The sequence below is a fragment of the Podarcis erhardii genome (assembly GCF_964252035.2).
Source record: "Podarcis erhardii genome assembly, chromosome: 3".
NCBI classification, from domain to species: domain Eukaryota; kingdom Metazoa; phylum Chordata; class Lepidosauria; order Squamata; family Lacertidae; genus Podarcis; species Podarcis erhardii.
Genome location: NC_138507.1, coordinates 103,264,687 through 103,289,056, shown reverse-complemented (window position 1 = coordinate 103,289,056; position 24,370 = coordinate 103,264,687). Strand labels below are relative to the sequence as shown.

The following is a 24,370-nucleotide window of genomic DNA, read 5'->3' as shown; positions in this document are numbered from 1 at the left end:
TCATTTGGCTAAGCTGCTGTTTTAATTGGGGTGGCTGAGCAAGGGGTCACAAGGAATAACTGCTACCTGTTCCATCTCATGTGGAGTTCAAGATGAAGTGCATTTCAAACAAAAATGTACATGTCACCATAAATCCCAGATAGTTATGTGTGTACACACACACACACACACACACACACACACATTGTGCTTCTTGCGATGTTGTTGCCAGATGTTATCTTTGCTGATAATGGAGCCAGTTAAGACTAGAAAGAGCTATTTTGCTTGCTATATTAGCACTTCCACTTTAGAATAATCCCTCTAGCATGATTCCGTAGTATTTACAATTTTTGTAAGTACCGATTATATTTTCAAAGTCAAAGTGGAATAAAATTAGTGCATTGTAGACAGTCATTGTGCTTTCTTTAGTAGTCAGCCTTACACGTATTTGAATAATGCTTTATGAATGTAATTTGAAAGGTAAGAGCTTGATTCCTTTCTCCCCCCTTTTTAAAATAAAAAATACACTTACATGGGCAGTGTGAGCTCTTGCTGAGGATCTTCGGTGCATGGCTATTGTGTCCTTGGAGAGTTAATAAAGAAAAACTTGGTTACGTAAGTTCACAGTGGCATGTGGGTGGCATTCAGGTAAATCAGTATTTATTCGCATTCTTCCAGTAGCCAAGGGGGGAAAACCCCTATTTTGATCATGCCACTTACACAGCCAGTTTCAACTTGAGAAAATGAACAGTATAAATATCTCATTCACAAATGTAAAAAAAAAAAAGGGAGAGGCTTTATTTTTGGCCATCACCAGCAACTGATTTTTATGAAGGGGCATTTCAAAGGACTTCATTCTCCATCTGCGATATATGAATAGCTGTCCACAGAAATGATTTAGGAGCATGGGAAACGGTGCTATACCAGAACACCATGCATTTAAAGCACTATAATACAGTTTGTTAATGTTTTCGACAGGGCTTTTTTTCAGCCGGAACTCACCGGAACTGAGTTCCAGCACCTCTCAGGTGGGCGCCATTGCTATTCTAAGCGAACAAGGGAGGTGTTCATGGTCAGTTCTGGCACCTCTTTCTATAGAAAAATGGCACTGGTTGTCAAAGACCCCTACTCCCCTTACAGAACTACAATTTCCCAAGTTGTTTGATAATCATCCTTCTCCACAGGGAATTCTGGGAACTGCAGCTCCTTGAGGGAAATAGGGAGTCTCCTAAAAACTCTTGGTATCCTTAACAAACTACAGCTCCCAGAATCCTTTGGGTGAAGCCAAATCTGTTTAAAGTGTAACATAGTGCTTTAAACGTATGGTGTGAATGTGGTCTCTGACCAGCAGCTGAGGTCTTTGAACCTGTCTACCTGTTACCTGATGTTTTAAACAGGTGAATGAACCTGGGGCCTTCTGCATGCACTATAAGTGAGCCATGGTTTCTCCACATTTGGTAGCAAATGACTTTCCAAATAGGTGCCTTATAAAGTACCCATGACCAATGTCAATAGATTACTCTTTGGCAGCTGAAATACATCTCTGACACTCTTCTCCTTCTCCCCAACCACCACCTCCAATATTATGATGCTGTGGAGCAGGGGGTGGAATTAACAAGCAATGTCATCACTCCTTGTAGATAAACACATGCGTAGAGTGTCAGGCATAAGTAGGAGATTACAGAACGCATCTTCCTAAGTGCCACTTATAAATACAACACGTGTAGCTTGCGGAAAAATGTCATCTAAAGAGAAAAGCAAGACTTTGCAACCACGGTGGATTATATCATTAGCCAAACTGGAAAGTAATCGCTGCTTGTGGCTGCCAGAATATGTCACTATCCTGGAGTCTGCTGCTTCCTGAGCAGAAAAACAAATCACCAAGTTTAAATTAATACACCAAAGAGCAAGTGGTAAGCTCTATAAAAGGGATGTGTAAATTAGAAATAGCAAGTGTGTGGGAGAATATGGGAGCAGAACATGGCTTAGGAATGCCAAAGCAAACTCGCAAGATGTGGCAGACAAAAACCTATTTGCAAATGCTTATTTGCATTTATTCATTTTCTGTTTAAACCTGTATCATAAAGACAGAAGGGATCTGCTGGTGCTGTGGGCCTCTCACAGACCTCTAGTCGATCAGTGTGAGAACAAGATGCTAGATGGCATCTAAAACTAGCTAAGTTATTTTGGCACTACAATGATAAAGAAACAGTGATGTGCTGTCCTTTCATGACACCACACAACAATTGCCTGAGACAGCCACCTCAGTCTGCCTAAAGATACAGTCATACCTCTTGTTATGTTCAGTTCAGGTTACGTCTTTTCAGGTTGCATCCTGCGGTGACCCGGAAGTACCGGAAAGGGTTATTTCCGGGTTTCGCCGCTCGCGCATGCACAGACGAGCAAAATTATGTAACGCGCATGCGCAGAAGCGGTGAATCACAACCCGCGCGGGCGCAGACGTGGGTTGGATTCCTTTCAGGTTGTGAACGGGGCTCAGGAATGGATCCTGTCTGCAACCAGAGGCCAGTCCAGATAAGCTATTTCATGCCAACTTTTACCAGCTGAAAGCAAAAACAAACCAACAATGGCAATGTATGGACTCCATTATTTTTCTGGCTCGTTTCAGAAATATATATTGCCATTGTGCAAATCTATTCTGTTGACACTCTTTCATAAAGTCCCAATGAATCGTACCAACAAAATGAACTTGCTCTTCTTCAAAAGTGAAGCATGCACTGGGTCTCACTTTGTTTTAAATGCATTATATATACTCAAAGTAGAACCATACTTGTGCAGAAAGGAGAGAGAGAGAGAGAGAGAGAGAGAGAGAGAGAGAGAGAGAGAGAGAGAGAGAGAGAGACTGAGACTTGACGGCATTATGTTTGATTCACAATCGAAACCACAGTAGACATCACAGGAGGTTTAAGACCAAGCACACACACATATACTTAGTGCACTTGATTACAGATCAGCAGGGAATAAACAAAAACACCCCCTTTTTGTTATATTAAAATCATACTTTTGTTCCCATGTTAGATGCTCATAACACCGCTCTCTCAGAAATGGAACAAGCAGCACGAAGTTGTTGCAGCTGCAAACAAATATCTCATTTACCATTTTCATTTAAATGTATTCTGGAAGGAAATGGTAAAGAGGGTAGCACACTCATTCTTCAAATGAGAAGACGTTTTAGGGGGAGAAAAAACAACAACCCAGAGTCCTTAGGAAGTCTGTTGTAATATGCATAATCCCGAATAATACACAACAATTGGGGAGGGGGAGAGATGAAGAAGATTTGCAGCCACCTCACCAAACACTCAGGATGCAGGAGAAAATCAGCACCTGCCTAGAGGGTGTGAGGAGCCTGGAAAGCAAGTCCTATTATGAATGGTTGAAAGAGATGGAGAAAAGAAGATTAAGGAGAAACACAACAGTAGCCTTCAAACATCGGAAGGGCTGCCACATAGAACATAGACTCTGTGCGCACCAGCACATTAAAAGCACACTTCTCCAAAGAACCCTGGGAACTATAGTTAACTCTGCAACAGAGATACAATTCCCAGGACCTTTAACAAACCACAATTCCCAGGATTCTTTGGGGGAAGTCACATGATTTAAATGCATGGTGCACACACAACTTTGTGTGTTCTTCCAGGGCTGGAAATAATGGGTAAGAGTAGCAAGGAAGCAGATTTTGGCTAAAAGCATTAGCAAAAGCTTGTGGTGTAGTGGTTAAGAGCGGTAGTCATGTAATCTGGGGAACCGGGTTCGTGTCTCCGCTCCTCCACATGCAGCTGCTGGGTGACCTTGGGCCAGTCACACTTCTCTGAAGTCTCTCAGCCTCACTCACCTCACAGAGTGTTTGTTGTGGGGGAGGAAGGGAAAGGAGAATGTTAGCCGCTTTGAGATTCCTGAAGGGGAGTGAAAGGTGGGATATCAAATCCAAACTCTTCTTCTTCTTCTTCTTCTGGTGGACAGCAGAGCAGGTTGCAAAGCACTCCTGCACTGGAGGGTTTTAAGTAGAGGGAGGATGGTCACCTGCCAGGAATGCTTGAGTTACATCTTGCATTTATGTCATGCACTGAACAAGGGAGGTAAACTAGATGTAAAATTGTTGTAAAATTCTACAAGAGGAGAATTGGAAAGAGGAGCCAAAGGACAGAGGGGGGGGGGTTCTGAAGCACCAAGTAGACATTATAATGTATGTGTATGAAGAGATAATTCATAGTTATTAGACATGGGCATTATCAGGTGATGAGTTTATCGTTTAATATGTTGCCCCCCAATGCCAGTTATCCCACTACTGCAATCTGTGGTGACTGATATCTGATAGCCATTTCACACAACCAAGCCAATACAGTGGTACCTTGGGTTAATAACTTAATTCATTCTGGAGGTCCGTTCTTAACCTGAAATTGTTCTTAACCTGAGGCAACACTTTAGCTAATGGGGCCTCCTGCTGCTGCCGCGCCACCGGAGCACAATTTCTGTTCTCATCCTGAAGCAAAGTTCTTAACCTGAGGTACTATTTCTGGGTTAGTGGAGCCTGTAACCTAAAGTGTCTGTAACCTGAAGCATCTGTAACCCTAGATACCACTGTATACGATAGTTTACAGTGATCACATGAGATACACACTTTATCAGCAGAAGTGATTTGGAAAACATCTCTAAACTTAGGGATGTTGATGATGAAGAAGAATTTCATTTATTAATTGCTTCCCACTAGGCACCCTGAAGTGATTTACAAGATAATAAAAACATATATAAGATAGTTACATAATACAGATGGAGACCACACTTATATTGGGTTGGTGGGGTTTTTTAATACATTGGTCCCTTCAATCACAAGGGAGCATCAGGATAATCAGAAGTTGCAGTTTCGGACTGTGCAAATCTTTAACTAAACCTTGCCCCAATTGTGCAGCACACAGTTGTGCCCACTCTCCAACTTTGCACCCTGTGACCGTTCAACCAAAAACACCAGTAGTATGGGCCTAAGGTTGCAAACATGAATACGTAGTGGGGCCATATGGTCACTGAGGTTTGTTCCAATAGTTACTGATCACCTGAAGGTAGTCTCTCTCTTTCATGATGTTTGCCCAGAGGGGCGAGAATACCAGGACTCTGCAACAGACAATTGTGTATCTCTGTGAGGGTTTCTGGTTTTCTAGACAAGGGGCTACCCTGAATGTATTTTGTTGCTGGAAATGAGGGGATATCAGGATCAGTCCTGATGGATCAGAGGAAAAGCTAATCTAGTCCAGCATTCTGTTCTTACAGTGGCCAATGAGAGAGAGAGAAACTTAAAAACATGGTGGATGGGTGAATAGAAAGGAAGAGGGAGTTCGAGTGTAGCCAAGTGGTTGGAGTATTGGCAGAGTGTTGGACTTTGAGAATGGAGAGCAGGATTAAAATTCCTGTACATAGCATGATGTTCCATGGGTGACATTAGGCAGCCTAATTCTGGTCACATTCCACATCATACATTTAAAACACATTAAAAGCAGTCAGTGTAGACAACACAAAGATGAATGGACCAATGGGCTCCCATGGTATGAGGCACCTTCCCACGATGTTTATTATTATTATTATTATTATTATTATTATTATTATTATTATTATTACTATTACTTTCTTTTAGGATATGCTCATTAGGGAATATGGTAAAAGATAGTGACTGATCACCTCATGTGCCCCTGAAGTTGGCTCAAGAAGGTGGGGTTAGGAGAACCCCCAGAACAGCATATGGGGGAGAGGAGAGGGGAGATTGTTCTGTCTGGTAAGCCAAAATGCATGTCCAGATGGAATGATCGCCTTGGTGTGACACTGAATTCCTCCCTTGGTCTTTCTGTATTCCTAGATACGTTCTCCTGTGAGCTACCCATGCCAACATGAAACAACCTACACACACACACACACACACCAGTGCAGACTCATATAATAGTTGAGTATGTATAACTCATGGACGTGGGTGGCGCTGTGGGTTAAACCACAGAGCCCAGGACTTGCCGATCAGAAGGTCGGCGGTTCGAATCCCCACAACGGGGTGAGCTCCAGTTGCTCAGTCCCTGCTCCTGCCAACCTAGCAGTTCGAAAGCATGTCAAAGTGCAAGTAGATAAATAGGTACCGTTCCGGCGGGAAGGTAAACGGCGTTTTTGTGCACTGCTGTGGTTCGCTAGAAGCGGCTTAGTCATGCTGGCCACATGACCTGGAAGCTGTATGCCAGCTCCCTCGGCCAATAAAGCGAGATGAGTGCCGCAACCCCAGAGTCGGTCACGACTGGACTTAATGGTCAGGGGTCTCTTTACCTTTATGTATAACTCATATAACAGTGCAGACCAGCTTCCTACATATAAACTCAAGCTAGATTTCTGTTATATACGCATTCATATACTGTACGTATATATTATAATTTGCAGCTATATGAGGGTTATTTAGAAACAACAACCCTAGCTAACAAGTTCTACCCTAGCTAACAAGTTTGTAATTCTGCAAACAAATCCCAACCTGAAAGCAACTGTGCAGGAAGGCGATTGCTGCAAACACGCCACGTAATGAGAAATTCCCATTTCCTGCATTACGGCGTTAGGCGAGTTGTGTGATATTGCCATTACACTTTGTCGATATTAGGAGAGGGGCCATATTTTAAAAACGTACGCAGGAGTGGAGCACACAAATGGCTGTTTGGTCTCTCCCCCTCCCCCGCCACCCAACAAATCGGGCAGTGGCATTCCGGAGCTACGATGCGGCTGCGATATCTTACAAGTCAATTTGTTCGTCTCATTTTCAGATGATGCAGCTATTTATCTCACATGACTAGGCCTATAGCGAGGTCCCTAAAGAGGAGGCCCGCCACCTCACCGACGGCAGCGACAAAAAGGTCAGGTTGTTGGACAGGTCCCTGAAAAAACCATCTCCGTTGTCTTGCAACTTTTCCCTCCCCCTGATCTGCTGGACATGTCCAAACTGAAAAGGTCTAGTTTACCTAAGGGACCAGCACCTCCCCCCCCCAGCCCCATTTTTATATTGCTGTGGGGTTAATAGCTATGTCGTGTGGGGTCAGGGAAGACATCTGTGTCTCAGATAATATGCTTACGGTGATTACCACACATAATTGACTGACCTTCCCTCATTCTTCGCTGGCTGCAGGCCATGCCTGATAGGAGGAGATGCTCTGGAGGAGTTTATTTTCCATCACACACAATTGTGCTGCTGAGCAAATATTTTAGCAAGCTTTGAATGCATCACCTCTCAGGCTCTGGGCTTGACAGTTAAAATATGAAGGCTGCGGCCAACTTAATAATATTAGATTTTAAATCAGCTTGCAGAAGGGATGGAAAACATGAGCAAATCCTACTTAAAGTACATTTTTAGATACACCTAAATAAGTGCTGAACTCTGGCAGTGGTTTTTTTTTGTTTGTTTGTTTTGTTTTTTTGAGTGGGTGGGTAGGGGAGAGAATCTATCTGCCTTGGGTTTCTTTCCTAGCTTCAACCCACCGTGCCTCAAAGCGTCTGAGGAGAGCCGTATCAAAAGACAGCAGGGGGAAAACTGCAAATAAACCAAATCTGGGAGATGCTGAACCGCAGGTGGTACAAATATGGCAAATGCTGTGTTTGTGCAGCTGCACATTTAAAGTATACCTAAGAGCATCAGGGGAAAGGGGAATGGCTGCAGAGGAGTGGATTTTAATCTCCGAAGATGTGTGCAAAAAAAAAAAAAAAAAAATGGGGGGGGGGAGGAGACTTTCTGCCAAGTTCACCTGACACCTAAGCAACAGTTTGATGCCCTCTCAAAGCATTTCACAGCATCTTCAATCTATTGTTTACCTAAAACCCAAGATATGATCATGTGCAAGGGTGCATTCAGACTTGGGGATTATTTCATTAGTTTTCCTGGTTAGAATGCCAGTATTTCTATCCCAAGGTTTCTAACATTTCTTTCATACTGTTCCTTTTAACCTGTTGCATAATGGAGCTGTGGGTGTTAAAAAAATTGAAATATGTTGTGCTACATTTAATTCAGTCCCATGGATGTGGTGTGGCACAATAGCAGATGCCATTGGACATGTCATCACCCTTTATGAACATGGGTGCTGCTTCTGTTCCCCCATGGCGAGAACAAAGTACATGCCAGGAGATCACTCCAAATTTCATCCTGCAGTTTTCCATCTTACATGTGTGTGCTTTTTCTAGATGCAATTAACATGGGAACGGGCATCAGACTTCCACTAGATTCCACTAGATTTCCAGAAGTAGCTTTTACATCATATGAAAGATCACATTAAAAAAAAGAAAATTATCAGGTAAGTAAATGTTAGGGAAATGGAATAAAGTGCCGTCTGAATGCAGCCCAAGACAAGAAACACAATCGATTAAAAAGACACAGCTGGAACACAACACAGCTCCACTTCAGTTTTATCATTGGGCCCCAGCACAGTAGTGTTGGTCTCTAAAGAGGGATCTCTTTATCCTTTTCCAAAAAAGCTGAAGAAAGATAACCAGATGATGCTCCCTTCAAAAAATCTTCTGCAGACAATGTGCCACTACTAAGAAGACCCTGAACTTGATAGCCAGCCACTGGCAGAGGCACCTGTAATGTGGATTCACTTGATAATTAGCCAGAGCAGAGGGAAGAATATAGAAGGAAACCTTGACTGTTATTTAAAAACACATTTTGAAAAGGCGCTAAGTTATGCATTGGGATAAAAGAGTCAATGAGAACCATGGTCTGCTCTGTGCTTCTGAGAAGAAGGAGGAGGAGGAGTTTGGATTTGATATCCCGCTTTATCACTACCCAAAGGAGTCTCAAAGCAGCTAACAATCTCCTTTTCCCTTCCTCCCCCACAACAAACACTCTGTGAGGTGAGTGAGGCTGAGAGACTTCAGAGAAGTGTGACTAGCCCAAGGTCACCCAGCAGCTGCATGTGGAGGAGCGGGGACGCGAACCCGGTTCACCAGATTACGAGACTACCGCTCTTAACCAGTACACCACACTGGCTCTAAGGGGATTTATGAGCTCCAAATGGTGTAAATGTAGGGGAAATAGATTGTGTGCGAGAGAATAATAAGTGTCGTCAGGGCAGAACTTCAGGCAGTGGCGAAGCTGCATGCTCAGCTACTGGGCGTGGAGAGCAGGTGGGGGCGTGGCTGGCACCCCAGGAGCATGGCACACCACCCGCGGAGGCATGGCGTGCATCCCAGGGGCATGGCGTGCTGCCTGTGAGGGCGTGGCACAAGGCGCACAGGGGGTGCACGGCATGTGTCGGAGGGCACCGCAATGGCACCCTACTGAAATAGTGGTGCTGGGGGCGGTCTGCTCCCTCTGCACCCCCGTTCCTCCACCAGTAACTTCAGGGCCAGTGGAATATGAAGATGGGTCACAACTACAGCAGGGCTGGCCAACCACATTTGGAAGTTAATACAGATTACTTCAGAGGTGATCCCTGTAAGACCAGAGTTTAAAATTACCCACCTGAAACACTACTTAACACATCCCAAACTATCACTAGACAGGCCAGGATACCACCAAATCGCCCTCCTTGCCTTACTCTGCCAGCACCACTTGCCAACAGATAGATGGCAAGTGTGTTTCTGCTTCAAGAGAATTGAAAGAGAGGACAGGTTTTAGGGAAAGTTTCTGTTGCCTTGGAAAATTGGAGGTCCTTTTTGGTGTGTGTGTTTTCGGGGGGGGGCGGTTTCGAAAGAACATGAATGTTCACAGCAGACACATTACCATTGCTGATACTCCCTGTCTTGTGTCACATTGAGCTGAGGTGGGCAATGAAACTGTCATTGATAGCCAGTGTGGTGTAGTGGTTAAGAGCAGTAGACTTGTAATCTGGTGAATTGGGTTCGCGTCTCCGCTCCTCCACATGCAGCTGCTGGGTGACCTTGGGCTAGTCACACTTCTTTGAAGTCTCTCAGCCCCACTCACCTCACAGAGTGTTTGTTGTGGGGGAGGAAGGGAAAGGAGATTGTTAGCCTCTCTGAGACTCCTTCGGGTAGTGATAAAGCGGGATATCAAACCCAAACTCCTCCTCCTCTTCTTCTTCTTCTTCTTCTTCATGGCAGAGCAAAACAGATAATATTGCCCTACAACATGCTGTTGGAAGAACTAGATCAACACTCCCAGTCTTGCCATGCTTTTTCATTGCTTACCCTCACACCACAGTGCAGAAAAATGGGAAATTTATTCCCCACATCAGTAAATTATCCTTTGTGTTGCACTGCCATGTGAAAACAGGCAATGGAACTGTCACAAGGCAATGCTGGAAATCTGATTGGCACCCTGCCTCTCTGACATCATCACAGTGAACCCTGACTGGCTGGGATCATGCAGTGGTTGAGAAAGTTGGCCTAATAATAAGAGAGGAAATATCACTGAAGGAGCAACACAACACACTGGGGACAAGCTTGGGAAAATGTTAAAAGGCTAGGAGGGTTTTCAACAAACCTTACCCCCTCATAAAGTGTTTGGAGCGCATACTTGGTGCAGCTCTAGTTCTTACCCCTACGACTCCACTCTTCAATCTCTCCTTCAGTTAGTGATCCTGATACCTCTTCCACATTCCTCCATAGTGTTGAGGGACCCTCCAGAACACTATAGTAGATGTTGAGGGATCTACCAGAATACCAGTGAAGGAAGCTGCAATGGGAGGAGGCAATCAGCAAAGTTGCCACAACAGGAAGTTTCTGCTGGGTATAAAGCCTTCCTTCAATGGAAGGAGTCTTTCCATACACAGAAAGTGAAGCCTGGATACAACTCACCTTGATATATGTTACTGAAGGCTTCATGAACTAAGGGATGTTCTTTCAAACAGAAGAATAAGAACAGGTTTCTTGCTCCTTCTACAACTTGCTGAGTTGTAGAAAATCTTGAATGATCTCACCATTTCAAATTCTGACCTTGTAGAAGAGCCCTGGAATCAGGCCAGGAGCCTTACATAAGCCATCTTGGACACCGAATAATGGAAAAGGATGGTTATAAATGAATGTTATAAATACATTTAAGAAGTACAGGGTGGATTGCTACTTTGACCATAAACATGGCAAGATGCCTTATATTGAGTAAGGCCATTGGTCCATCTAATTCAGTATTGCCTACGCTGACTGGCAGCAGGTCTCCAGATATTTTTTTCTGCCCCACCTGGGGAACTTCTGTATGTGGTTTCATAATTTGTTGGAAGCTGCCCAGACAGTAAAACAACAGTAAAAGTGCAAAGAAATGTATGCACAGATGTGTGTTCTCCCTGCATGGAACCTGCGGGTGGCTGGGCCCATATCATGGTAAGATACTATAAACACACAGGACAAACATCAGTCACTCACTCACTCACTCACTCAATCAATCAATCAATCAATTTCCTTTATTGGCATAGTAAGAGTACATCCTATACATGGATCAGAACACAACACGGGTAACAAAACATAGTAGGAGGTACTTTAGGATAAAACTGTACAGACATTGTCAGATGCAAAAGTGGCTCTTAGGACTTATAGTGACGTAATTTCATGGCATCACTCAAAAATCTTGCCACATTCTCCACAATGTCCTTCTTACAATTATTCAGCAGATAGGACATGCTGGAAGAGTCAGTGCGATACATCCCCTCCTTCAATAAGGGAGTCAAATACTTATACATTTTTGCATAAAGCGGGCAGTGAAATGAAACGTGTGTGATGGATTCGACCTGTTTTGTGCCACAAGGGCAGTCCCTTTCAGAATATGGGATTTTTGAGAATGTACCTTGCAAAACTGCAGACAGCAAAACATTAAATCTTGCGAGGGAAAGAACTCTGCATAAATGGAGATCGTAAACATCCTGGGTTCGAATAGGCCACAACTTTACTGATTACAGATGCAAGTAGCTATCGGTATAGGTATGTATCCTGAATCAACCAACTTGACTGCTGGCTGGCAGACTATTTTGCAGGGTCAATCCTGGATGAAGGAACTCCCTGTGATGTACATCAAATAGGGGCGATCCCTTCAGGGCTGCCACTTTTTTTGGGAGTGCTATGGCCACCAGCTCCCAAATGGGCACCTGGATAGAAGCACCTCCCCCTGGACCTCTGTAACATGGCATCCCTGATTCCCCGAGGCGAGGGTAGGTGGCTTCCCAAACCCCTCCGTCACCTAGACTAAGGATCCAATCCAATGCCTTATCCGCCAACAAGTTGTGACAATTGCTATGAGGTTGGCAATACCCTCCATACAGGCCCAATTCATCTGCAGGCAAATTCCTCCCTGGCCCCGAATACGGCAACCGAATATTTCCATAGCGAGGGCATATTCAAAACCTGCCCGCTCCCCACCACTACACAGGGCAGGAGAATGGGGAATCCAGCTTTGACCGAGCTAACGAGTCTTTATATGCCCAGTGAGTGGACCTGAGTGAAGACCAGGAGCTGAGGTTCTCCACAAAGCCAAGCCCACCCCCTGCTTGCTTCTGATAGGTCTGTTCAACCACAGCTTCCCTGTGATAGGTCCCCTTGAATACAAGCCTCCCAGCAACCTACATAGATAGAGGAGGATGGAGTGTTGGCTCCCAATGGTCCTGCGGGGCCAAAAGTTTGTCCCAGGTTAAGACCATGGTCATGCCGGGCCACAATTGCTGCTTACCATCATACAAAGGTATGATGATGATGATGATGATGATAATAATAATAATAATAATAATAATTAATAATTTATTATTTGTACCCTGCCCATCTGGCTGGGCTTCCCCAGCCACTCTAGGCGGCTTCCAACAAAGATTAAAAATACATTAAAACGTCACACATTAAAAACTTTCCTGAACAGGGCTGCCTTCAGATGTTTTCTAAATGTCAGGTAGTTGTTTATCTCTTTGACATCTGATGGGAGGGTGTTCCACAGGGCAGGCGCCACTACCGAGAAGGCCCTCTGCCTGGTTCCCTGTAGCTTTGCTTCTCGCAATGAGGGAACCGCCAGAAGGCCCTCGGTGCTGGACCTCAGTGTCTGGGCAGAATGATGGGGGTGGAGACGCTTCTTCAGGTATACTGGGCCAGGGCCATTTAGGGTTTTAAGGTCAGCATCAACACTTTGAATTGTGCTTGGAAACATACTGGGAGCCAGTGTAGGTCTTTCAAAACCGGTGTTATGTGGTCTCGGCAGCTGCCCCCAGTCACCAGTCTAGCTGACACATTCTGGATTAGGTGTAGTTTCCGGGTAACCTTCAAAGGTAGCCCCACATAGAGCGCATTGCAGTAGTCCAAGCAAGAGATAACCAGAGCATGCACCACTTTGGTGAGACAGTCCGTGGGCAGATAGGGTCTCAGCCTGCGTACCAGCTGGAGCTGGTAGACAGCTGCCCTGGATACAGAATTGACCTGCGCCTCCATGGACAGCTGTGAGTCCCAAATGAGCATTCCTGGTGAGTAAGGAAGCAGCATATGATGAAGGGAGCGCTACAATTTCAGCAAACTGGATCAGGGCAATAGCTGCATGTTCACCTCCGGGGGGGGGGGGGCGTGTCACATTTTTTTTGCTTTATCCCTAAATTCACCCTTTCCATTATTTCAGTGCTATGCAGGTAAATGGCTTCCGGGTCTGGTCATTTCACAGGTCAGCAATTAGCATTGTGTTCCCCACATCACAATATTCTTTTTTTCCTTAATTGTGCAATGCAGATGCAGGGAATGAGTTCTGCATCCTCAAAAAGCCCAAAGGAAACACAGTCTATGACTCAACCCTAAGATCATGAACATTTTGTACTGTAGCTGCCACTTACAAAAAAAATATTAAAAAATCTGTCCGAAATTCGAACCCGTCATCTCTCAAACATTTAAATATAATTCATTAAAAAGAGAAAGGGAGGGGAGGGAATCATGTAGCAACCGCATAACAAGAAGAGGGAAAATGTACACATTCAAAACATATGGGTGATCTTTAGAAAAATCTCAGCATCACTTCATAATTATATACTACAAGTTTTAATTAACTAAAGCTCTGAAAATCATAATGCCTTATTAAAATGCAATTAATCCTTTGATTAAAAAACAAAAAGCACAAGTATTTACAACAAAAACACAAGTAGAATAATTACAAATATCATGTACCCATTTCTTTTATTTGGGTGTCACTTATGATGTCTCACATTCCCTTCATTAATTCAAATACACACATTATCTCAAATCCACAGCCGATTGAGTGACAGTGGCCACCAAACACACAGCACTATATCCTATTGATTTCGGCAAATCCTGAACAATGCCATTTGCATGCTTGTTTCTGTAATAATAAAGATATGCCATTCAGAATTAAAGGACCGGCCAGACTAGTGGCAACTAATTGTGTTGTGTGTAATGAGTGCAATTTCAATTTGATATAACCCTCAGCTTTTCTTGCAGCACTCGCTAAGTACTTTCAAGTCTTTGTGGGGAAATAATTGATTTTTTTTGTGCTGTGGGCACAAGAAAATTATTATGATCTTTTGAATAATGCCAAAGAAAGGACCATGAATGATTTAAATTGGTATGTGAAGAAGGCTTCACTGTGGATTGCAGTTTGACTGACACCCTACTAATGTAGTATCTAGATTAGCAATTTTTAAGGAGGCAGCCAATGTAAAAACTGGTAAAACAGAAAAACATTGCTAACGGGGATTTTGATTTTGTTCTCCAGCAAGGGAGAACAATACGGTCATTTCATGCATGTCGGACAAGCACTACACCGTTTATTACATAAATGCCCTCGTTTTTGTCTTTATGCCATGTGAGTTGGAGGTTACATTTCAACTGATAAGTTTTACATTATATTAAAAAAAATTCTAGATGCAATAGCTCAGTGCAAAGTTACCCCAGCAGCTGAAGCCTACTGGGCATGAGGGCCTACTGTGGATATTTATAACATCTATTCCACTGTTCTGCTTAACCCCGAGAGAGAGAAAACTGGGAGAGCCCTTTTTGCCTAAAAGAAAATTATCTTCCCCTCCTTTCCGATATTGCTCACCTTCTCCTTATCACACATTCTTTGTCATATTATGTGGCAGAGATCTTCCAAGCCATCTCAAATCTGAGACAGCTGGCACTCTATCCTCAATATACTTTTACTTGGAATTAAGTCTCATTGATCTCTCCTGAGTTTGGTTCCAAACCATTGTGTTTCAGATCACAGCCTATGTGTGTGTGCCTGCATGCTATCTGCCAGTCCAAAATCAGAAAATTATTAATTGCCCAGTTTTTAAAGCATTTAATTGATCAATTGATTAGGCTTAAATAAATTAACCCGAGAAATCACCTAACATTTAATAAACAAAAGCTACATTTATTGCTTAAAGAGAAGGTCATATTTAAAATTTCCTCCTTGTTCCTATAATACATCAAAGTCATTATTATTAGTATTATTATTAAAAAAATATAGTTCCTGAGCCTTCAGCCTTGGACCTCAAGATTTAAAAAATCTCCATTGGATTCATCATGGAACAGCTCAACCCTATGCGTGCCTGCTCAAAAGTATGTTCCACTTAGTTCAATGGAGCTTACTTCCATGTAAGTGGATGCAGGATTACAGCCTTTTTAAAAAAAATAAATAAAGCTGATTAATTCACCAGTTGATTAGAGTTGGTGGTGTCCATTGTAAACTTCTGCATTGATTTTAAGCAGATTCGCACAGAAGTAAATTTAATTCAAATTGATGGAACTTCCTTTTATGTGACTAGTATGGCTGGGAGTGAAATATCCCTTAATAATTGCACTCTCTCTCTCTCTCTCTCTCTCTCTCTCTCTCTCTCTGTGTGTGTGTGTGTGTGTGTGTGTGTGTGTGTGTTTAAATCACTCATCTGCACATAACCAAATATACACATTCTACCTATAATCAAACATGTATAGGTAGGTTTGGATCAAATCTACATGTTCATCAATGGCTACTAACTAATTGCATCTACAGGACACGGGCTTCTTCTATTGAGGCCTCTTGCTTCTTTTCTCCAAAATGTAGAACCTATTTTCTTAGGCAGCCCCATCGCCGCCAAATGTGTGCATCTCGTGAGAAGCAAACAAGCACATCTCTCCCCTGTTTTCAAATACAATTCCACCTTAAAATGCATACCTTCCAAACCTTATTCTTCAGAGGCGGGAATGTTGTTAATTTAGTTGGTCGTAACTAAATAGTTTCTAATCTGGAGCAGGAGTCTGCTGAGAATATTGGACAGTTTAAAGGTTAATCACCATCGCCTGGTTACACAAGTGAGGCAGAACTAATTCCTGCAAAGGCAAATGGCTTCCAGTTTTATCAGCAGCGCAGATTAGAAGTGTTAATATACAGAAGAGAATAGATGCTCAAGGGCCAGTTTTCCCCTTATCGGCAAACTTTGCAACAGAACTCGGCTACTGCACAACCTCTGCACTTTCTATAATAAGGCGACTCATTTTGCCTCTCGAGCAGAACTATCAAACAATCCTCCCCAAACCACTGCCACCAAAATCAGGGTATTACAGACCACAGCTAATTGGAAGATCACTATAATGAAGTAAAAAGATAAAATACTTTTGGCTGCAGGCCTAAAACGTGGATCAGCACAACATAGGAAGCTATCTGGCTATGTCACATTCAGAGAGATTTACATAAACAATAAACTCAAACCGACTGCCCCTGCAAATACATCTTTGTTTACAGCTAATGCAATCTAAAGCACTGGTTGTAGAAAAGAAGAAAGCAAGGCGGGGGGCGGGGGGGGGGAGAGGGAAGGAGAGGGGAGAGGAGATGTATTTACATATTTCAAGTTATCAACAGATCCAGTAGCCACCGACCCAAACACCCCGCAACCCTGGTTATTTTGAAATGTACTCCATGCAGAGAAAATGTGCTAAGATATGCAAATAGACACGCTATACAGTATTTAAATATGGGTGCTCTTCAATGTTCGCCTGTGTTTCCTTTGCCGGGGGAGAACGGGCACCTGCTCTCGCCTAAATGCAGCTCTTGGGCGGAGGAAGCCAGGACAAGCAAGGAGGGGAAAGCAAGATTCATCAATATTGCAACTGCTATATTTCTCAAATAAAATTTATTGACAGAGGACTTGGTGGGTTTGATTGTTTGCTAAGGGAACGCTTTCCAAATGGCTGAAGACAATGAGAGGGCAGTGCATAGGAAAGAGTCAGATTAATGCAGAATGATAACAGTAATTCTGTCTCCGATGCTAATAGCTGCACTCTCTCTGCTCTTAAAGACCTGATCCAGTTTCTATTTACTGTCATGGTGACACCGGTCCCATATTCTAGCGTTCTTAGAGAAAAGCCAGAGGAGCTCGGAAAGGTATGTGGTTTGATTTATGAGGCACGATGCATAGTTTTAACTGCAACAGCAATAACCTGGTTGTCACTTGTCTGCCACATGTTGCCATCTATGAGCCACATGTCCCACAAGTCGTAAGCCAATGCATTGTAATGGCATGGGATTTTGGTGGAAGTGTTAACTAAAGGTGACAGAGAAAGCACACCGACAAACAAATTCTACAGGGGAAATAAAAGGACAATTGGTAAATGAAAACCTTAAAGAAGGCTTAGAGACAGAAGGGGCTCTTTGTGGAAGACAGGAAGGCGTATTGGGTTAGTCAAGAAGAGGGAGAACTTAGCAGGAACAAGGGAAATCTTTGTCTGAAACGCTGTTTTCCCTGCTAATAATGTCGAAATTTATATGCATCACATCACATCAGTGGCATAACATATGCATCACGGACATCTGTAATCTATTCCCATGATTCTTCCAACTCAAAAGATGGAGGTATTATGTACACCTGGTGCACATCTTATTGTACAGTGACAGATTTACATGGCCTCCCATAACACCCTGCTTACAATATCTCTACATTTTTAGTAATGTGAATCAGCCACAATATTGAAGATTCTATTGATCTGTTTCCCACTTAAAGCAAAAGCTGCAAAGAGGGCCCAAAACTGAAATCAGACAAGAGAGTGAGTCTGTAATTAAAAATACAATGAGTCGCACAACTAATTCAAGTCCATTGATGCCAGTGGCTCTGCTCTGATTATGACTCAGGACAGCATTCAACTAAATAATTGTGCAAGTGCAAGGATTGTCACTACCGCAATGGGGCATTCGCCCCTCTTGTCCCCGCCCCTGTGCACCCCACGTGGTCTCCAAATCTCCTCCAGAAGGTTGGAAGAAAACCTAGAACAGATGTGGTCATTGTGCTGGGGGAGGAGAGTGTTCAGTTGCACCAAGAGAATTCTTGTACTGATGTAACCTTAGCAATACACTGAATATCGTTCTCTGTTGGTTACAATGCAACGTTTCATCTCATGTCGAATCCTTGGACAGGTTGACATTCTATGGAGCTTGCTGGCTTATGGGAGGCCCCCGGTTGCCACTTTCCGAGAGTCCGTAACATATATGTTTCAGCGTTCAGCAGGCATTCGACGGAAATATTGACATGGGGCACTTCAGCACATAGTATCCCAAACAATGCAGGTGGTCTCTTGGAGCTAGTCCCTGTGATTACGAAGAGATGAACTTTGTGAGGATAAGATGAACTGAGAAAATTTGAAAAACCAGGGGTTTGGGGAAATAGGGGGTTATCACCAGAGGTTGCATACAGATGAAATAATAAAGGGAGAAGGGGAAGAATGAGAACGGCACTGTGAACTTAAGACACACAAGAGTTGTAGCATAGCAGCAAACTGGTATATCAGCTAGCTCTAAGGAATGAGTGAATCTGTTGGTTTTTCATTTCTTTTCAGTCTTTAGTTCTCCCCAGAGACATCTGATTGGCCACTGTGGGAAACAGGATCCTGAGCTAGATGAGCATTTGGTTTTATCCAACAGGGCTCTCAGTCTCCTGTCTTAAGAACATAAGAGCCCCTTTGGAGCAACACTGCCTTGGGATGGAAGAAGCTCAACTGCCTCCCATCAAAATAGATGGTTAAATGTGCCTATGCATTTAATGTGTCTATTTTCTACTTTAAAAAACCCACCAAAACAGTTATAGAGTTTATCAGGAGCAGAATCATGGTGAGTGAATGAAAGGAAAGTTAACCTTGTTCTTCCAGCATGATGAATAGCCACCACACACCCAATTTCCCAGCCTTTCTCCTCAGAAGAGAAGCTAGGAATATATGGAGCTGACTCAACCCCTGGCCAGACCTTCGCTGACTTGTAGCAGCTCTCCAGGATTTCAGAAAGGAGTCTTCTCCTGCCCTACATAGAATTGAACCTGGCAGCTTTTTTTGCACATAGTATGTGCACTAGCACAGAGATATGGTTCTTCCCCTGATGCCAATGGTAGTTTCCTTCTCAGTGGACACAGCAGCTTGGAGGAAGGAGGTTGACTGATACCGTAGCACAGGGAGAAAGCGTGCAGATGTTTGTACACTTTGAAATTATATACCTTGGTTGTGGGGACTAACAGGTGGACAGCAAAAGTGGATCCTGCAAGCCAGAATGGTTGCAGAGACTTGTACTTCCAAGGTTGCAAGGATGAACAACCACCTGGTCTGAAGATCTCACTGCCCCTTTCTGTATTTGAATACATAGCTCACCTGCCTATCGATTAGGACACATGGGCTGCTTATATTAATGTTTAAATTAGGACTGATGGATTATTCATATTGTTAATGTGAGCTGACATCGTTTCTTTCTCTCTCCCCCCCTTTTCTGTTATACTTGCAATCACAAGTATTTTAAAAACCACTGCTGGCAGGGAACAAGGCCATCTTGCAGGATCTTATGGCATGCGGATATATTTACATGAGTTTCCTAACTACATAATTACAAGATATTACTTAAATCTTAGATCAAATGCATCATGTATTGTCACACTATATCATATTATAAGAACACCCATAGTTATAATTTCTTCTCTCTTTTTTGGTACAGAATAAAAGACCACCAGTTTTGTTGGAAAATCTGGAGTGTTTGCATTCTTCCCTCCCAAAGCAATTTCTAAGTAGTGATTGCCATCCCATCCCACAGTTTCCTCACCTTCCTGATCGATTTTTGGAAGATTACTGCTTCTCCAGCTTTTTGCTACCATTATCAGAGCTGTTATCAACACATGTGATACCAAAGCCCTTTGCTCTTTCTTTATTATTTATCTACTGGCTAATGTGGCCTAACGGCATCACGATTGGATTCATTTGCAGCTTGTGCCTCTTGATCTCACTTATGGTGCTTCTGGTGTCTTCCCAAAATAGCCTGCACAAGTAGTGGGGAACCTTTGGGCCAGGATACTCCAACTGTGTCTCAATCGACTCTCCACAGGCCACACCCCCTCCCCAGTCATGCCTTCAATTGGCCCTGCTTCACATCCTCTGTATTTTTGCTTGGCTGGGATGTGTCCTTGAACTTTGATAAGGCTTATCAGAGTTGCCGGGGTGCCTAACAACAACAACAACAACAACAACAACAATTTTATTAGTTACACCCCACCCATCTGGCTGGGTTTCCCCAGCCACTCTGGGCAGCTCCCAGCATATATAAAACTTGAATAAAATAAGGGGGGGCAGGTAAGCCCCGTCCCACATAATCAATCACATGATGTGGCATACATGAATGGCAGTACCCACTAACTTTGGGGGGGCTGGGGCCCTCAAATATTTTATTGGGGGAGCAGAAGACCCCTCAACCCCTAAGAGTCAGCTCCTATGCCTCTTGCTTTCCTGGAATGAGGATAGAGATCTGAGTTCACTGTTGGGTTTTGACAACTTCTTATGAGCAGCTGCCCTTCATTATTTTAAGGATGAATTTGATGGTATCTCTATTCTTGCCGTCTTCTCAGACCCTCCAAGTGTCCCTATTTTCCAAGGACAGTCCCAGATTTACAGAAGCCATCCTGGTTTCTGATTCGATCCCAGAATGTCCCACTATTCCTATTTTCATTGGAGAAATGATGGAGAGCATGGAGTTATCCGATTCCGCTAGCTAAGGAAATAAGTAACTATACAACCTTTAGAAGACAACAGAAGGCAGCCCTGTATAGGGGAGGTTTTTTAAAAAATGTTTTATTATGCTTTTATATATGTTGGAAGCGACCTCGAGTGGCTGGGGCAACCAGTCAGATGGGTGGGGTATAAATAATAAAATTGTTGTTGTTGTTGAATAGGGTGTCCATATTTTCATTGGAGAAATGTTGGAGGGTATACCTTTATACTGAACAGTGGGAGCCTATAAATTTACCAAGCAGATAATTAGAATGGCCTTCAAGAATACACATCTTTGCCATGGCGAGTAGACAAGATGGTTTCCATCCCCTTTGCGGTCCAGGGACCTCTGTCCAGATACAACTAAAAAATAAATTACATTATTTATCTCTGTTTCCTCCCACCACCACCAGGCAACCTAGCCATCCTCCTCTGTTGTTTAGATTTTCATTCCAATTCCATCACTTTCCCCTTCCCACAGACAAGGTTCCTAAGGAAGCCAGCCTTGCAGCTTTTCAGAAAAAGATTAGATGCCCATCTTTCTGGGGTGCTTTAGGATATTGTTAGGGAAACTATTGTGGTTTCAAACCACTGTTAGAAAAAAGTATGGGTGAAAGACTAGAGTTAACAGGATGAAGGGACAAATGTTGTGCTTTTGAAAAACAGGGATGAGAAGACCTGACTCCTCAGATGTTAGGCTACAAATCCCATCATGCTTGACTATGGACCACGCTGGCTGATGGGAGTTTGAGTCCAGCCACATCTGGGGATCCACAGCTTCTACACCCCTGATTTAAAACAACAACCAGATACATTAAAAAAAAATATTAGCCCCTTCATTTGCAACTTAAAACATTATGGGTAAAAATAACAAAAACAACTTACTGCCTCCATGGAACTTGTGACACAAGAGGTTGTTGGCATTATGAGTGGAAGGATATTCCTAGCTTATTTTAGCCTCAGTACAAGACCTCCCTCTGTTTTTGACCCATCTTCCATCTTGAAACATCCAAAACAATTGCTTTCAGGTGATTAAAAAAAACCAATCCTTCCAACACACTCCAGGCATCTTGGTGTAGGGTGCAGAATGTTTTCTGCCTTGTGTAAAAATCACAAACCCGAAGGCATTCCCAAATAATTATTCCCTTGGCCGTGTTGCAGTCGTCTCTGCAAACGCTTGAGCTGTCAGCTCCATCCCGACAGTGACGGCTCCCTCTCAAACTACATCTGTTACATTAGGGATTGCATGATGACCCTGACTCCAAAGATGAAGCAACGTGCCCTGGAGCTGGCAAATCAATCAGGTTACACGCCTCCACTTTAAGCCAATTTCCAATTATTTCAGGTGCAGGTTTTAACATGTGCAGCTTGCCCTCCCACTCTGTTCCCTTTCTTAATTAGCATATTAAGACACCATCTTCCCCATTTCCACCCCAAAATAGGAGCCTGAAGGCATCTTGCAAAGCCAGTGATTCTCAATTACACCATCTCACTGATAGCCATGATGGCTTTTTCTTCTTCTTCTTCTTCTTCTTCTTCTTCTTCTTCTTCTTCTTCTTCTTCTTCTTCTTTTGCAATGGGTATGACTGGGTAGATATGCCTGAGTAGCTGGTTGGTGAAACTTATTTCAATTACTTGCTCAAAGGAAGAGCAGCAATCTGAATTAACAACCGGCCTCCCTTCCTATTGGAATGCCCAGCTGAAGATAGGAAGTGCATAGCCAGGCATCCCCAAATTCGGCCCTCCAGCTGTTTTGGGACTACAGTTCCCATCATCCCTGACCACTGGTCCTGTTAGCTAGGGATGATGGGAGTTGTAGTCCCAAAACAGCTAGAGGGCCGAGTTTGGGGATGCCTGTGCATAGCAAAGGGTTTCCTTTCTTGTCACTCCAGAAGACAAGTTGCTGGGAAATAAATGGCCATCAGCAAGCGTGTCATAAGACTGGCAAAGAAGAGAAACTTAGTTGGTCTTTAAGGTCCTACTGGAAGGAATTTTTTTATTTTGTTTTGAAAGAAGAGAAAGGTTTGGATCCTAACTTCCCTTTTGTGAATGAACAGACCTTGCTGGGGGTTGGATTAGATTACCTTTGGGGTTCCTTCCAACTCTACAATTCTATGATTCAATGACCTTTCCTACCTCTTCCTTCCTCTGTACGTCCTCTCTCTCTTTCTCTCTATTGTCCCCCCTGGGGGTTGGAGGAGACCTTTCAGAACAGGATGGCCACATATCCTATTTTATTGGCTCCTTAATATGAGTCTTAATATTAGTTTTGGTAGTTCAGATCAGGATTGCTTTTGATCCTCTTGCAACTCATAATTTGTGCAGCTCGACTTTATGCCTCAGAAATAAATTGTGCCGAATTTTTAGTGGGGCTCACGCCACGGTTGTTGCAGCCTTAAGAATATTTTCGTTGGAAAGGGCTACCTCATTCCCAGCAAGAAGCAAAATAAATAACAAGGCAAAAACCTCAGTCTGTGGTATACAACAGGTTGATTGGTAGCCGCTGGAAAAACGGGAGGCGCTAGGATTAGCAGCAGAAACTAACAGCTGCTCTTAACAGAAGTGGTCTTTGTAGCAGCTTCCATTCTGTGAAACCTCACTTCCCCTGGAAGATCACCAGATCCCTAGCCGGAGCACATTTCAGAAGCAATAGGAGAGTTCTCTGATTGGGCAGGCGATTGGTGTGGAGCAAATAGGAGAGTTAGTTTCACGCAGCCAGATGATGCAGTGGCTGTGAACAGGAAAGGCCATGGTTCTAATCCCACCTGAGCCATGATCTCGCTTATTATCAACTTTGGGCTTATTTGCATGTAGAAGGTCCCATGTTCAAACCATGTAATCTCTAGGTCAGGATGGGGAAAGCACCTGCTTCAGACTGTGGAGAGTAGCTGCTAGTCAGAGTCAACAACACTTAGCTAAATGGACCGATGATCTGGGCTCAGTATAAGGTAGTTGGATTACCACCTTGGCCTGAAAGACCTGCTCCCTGCCTTGCAGGCATCTTTCCACTTGGGTAGGAGGATGGAGCACTGACTGACTCCAGCTACAAAAGCTGAGGATGCTGAACAGACTTTTGGACTGGAATGTTGTTTGGGATTTTTGTTTTTGTTTTTTGCATCTTTATTTTAGATTTTGTTGCAATTTATGTAGAAATTGTTCAGCTTGGTTTGGTTTTATATTTTTTAATGTTTTGTTTCTTGTTTATGACTACTTTTGTTATGTTATGTGTTTTTTACATGTTGTAAGCTGCCTTGAGTATGGTTTGAACTGTGGAAAGGCAGCATTCAAATAAAATTATGTATGTGTGTGTTGTTGTTGTTGTTGTTGTTGTTGTTGTTGTTTAGTCGTTTAGTCATGTCCGACTCTTCGTGACCCCATGGACCATAGCACACCAGGCACTCTTGTCTTCAACTGCGTCCCGCAATTTGGTCAAACTCATGTTAATAGCTATGCCACTGAGGCAATGTACACCAAACATTTAAAAACA

The 24,370-nt window shown here is 43.3% G+C and overlaps 2 long non-coding RNA genes across 5 annotated transcripts in view; one reads left to right on the top strand and one right to left on the bottom strand.

Annotated features, from left to right (window-relative positions):
* LOC309338106 overlaps positions 1-24,370 on the bottom strand; it is a 46,859-nt gene that overhangs the window by 1,944 nt on the left and 20,545 nt on the right. For 3 of the 4 annotated variants that reach the window (XR_014154712.1, XR_014154713.1, XR_014154714.1), the window contains exon 3: positions 512-562. This is a non-coding gene — a long non-coding RNA (uncharacterized lncRNA). Of the gene's footprint in view, positions 1-511; positions 918-24,370 lie in introns of those variants that run through there. The other variant, XR_014154715.1, reaches the window with a different exon arrangement.
* Positions 11,340-24,370, top strand: part of LOC309338131 — a 33,576-nt gene continuing 20,545 nt past the window's right edge. The window contains exon 1 of the long non-coding RNA XR_014154745.1: positions 11,340-12,619. This is a non-coding gene — a long non-coding RNA (uncharacterized lncRNA). The remainder of the gene's footprint in view (positions 12,620-24,370) is intronic.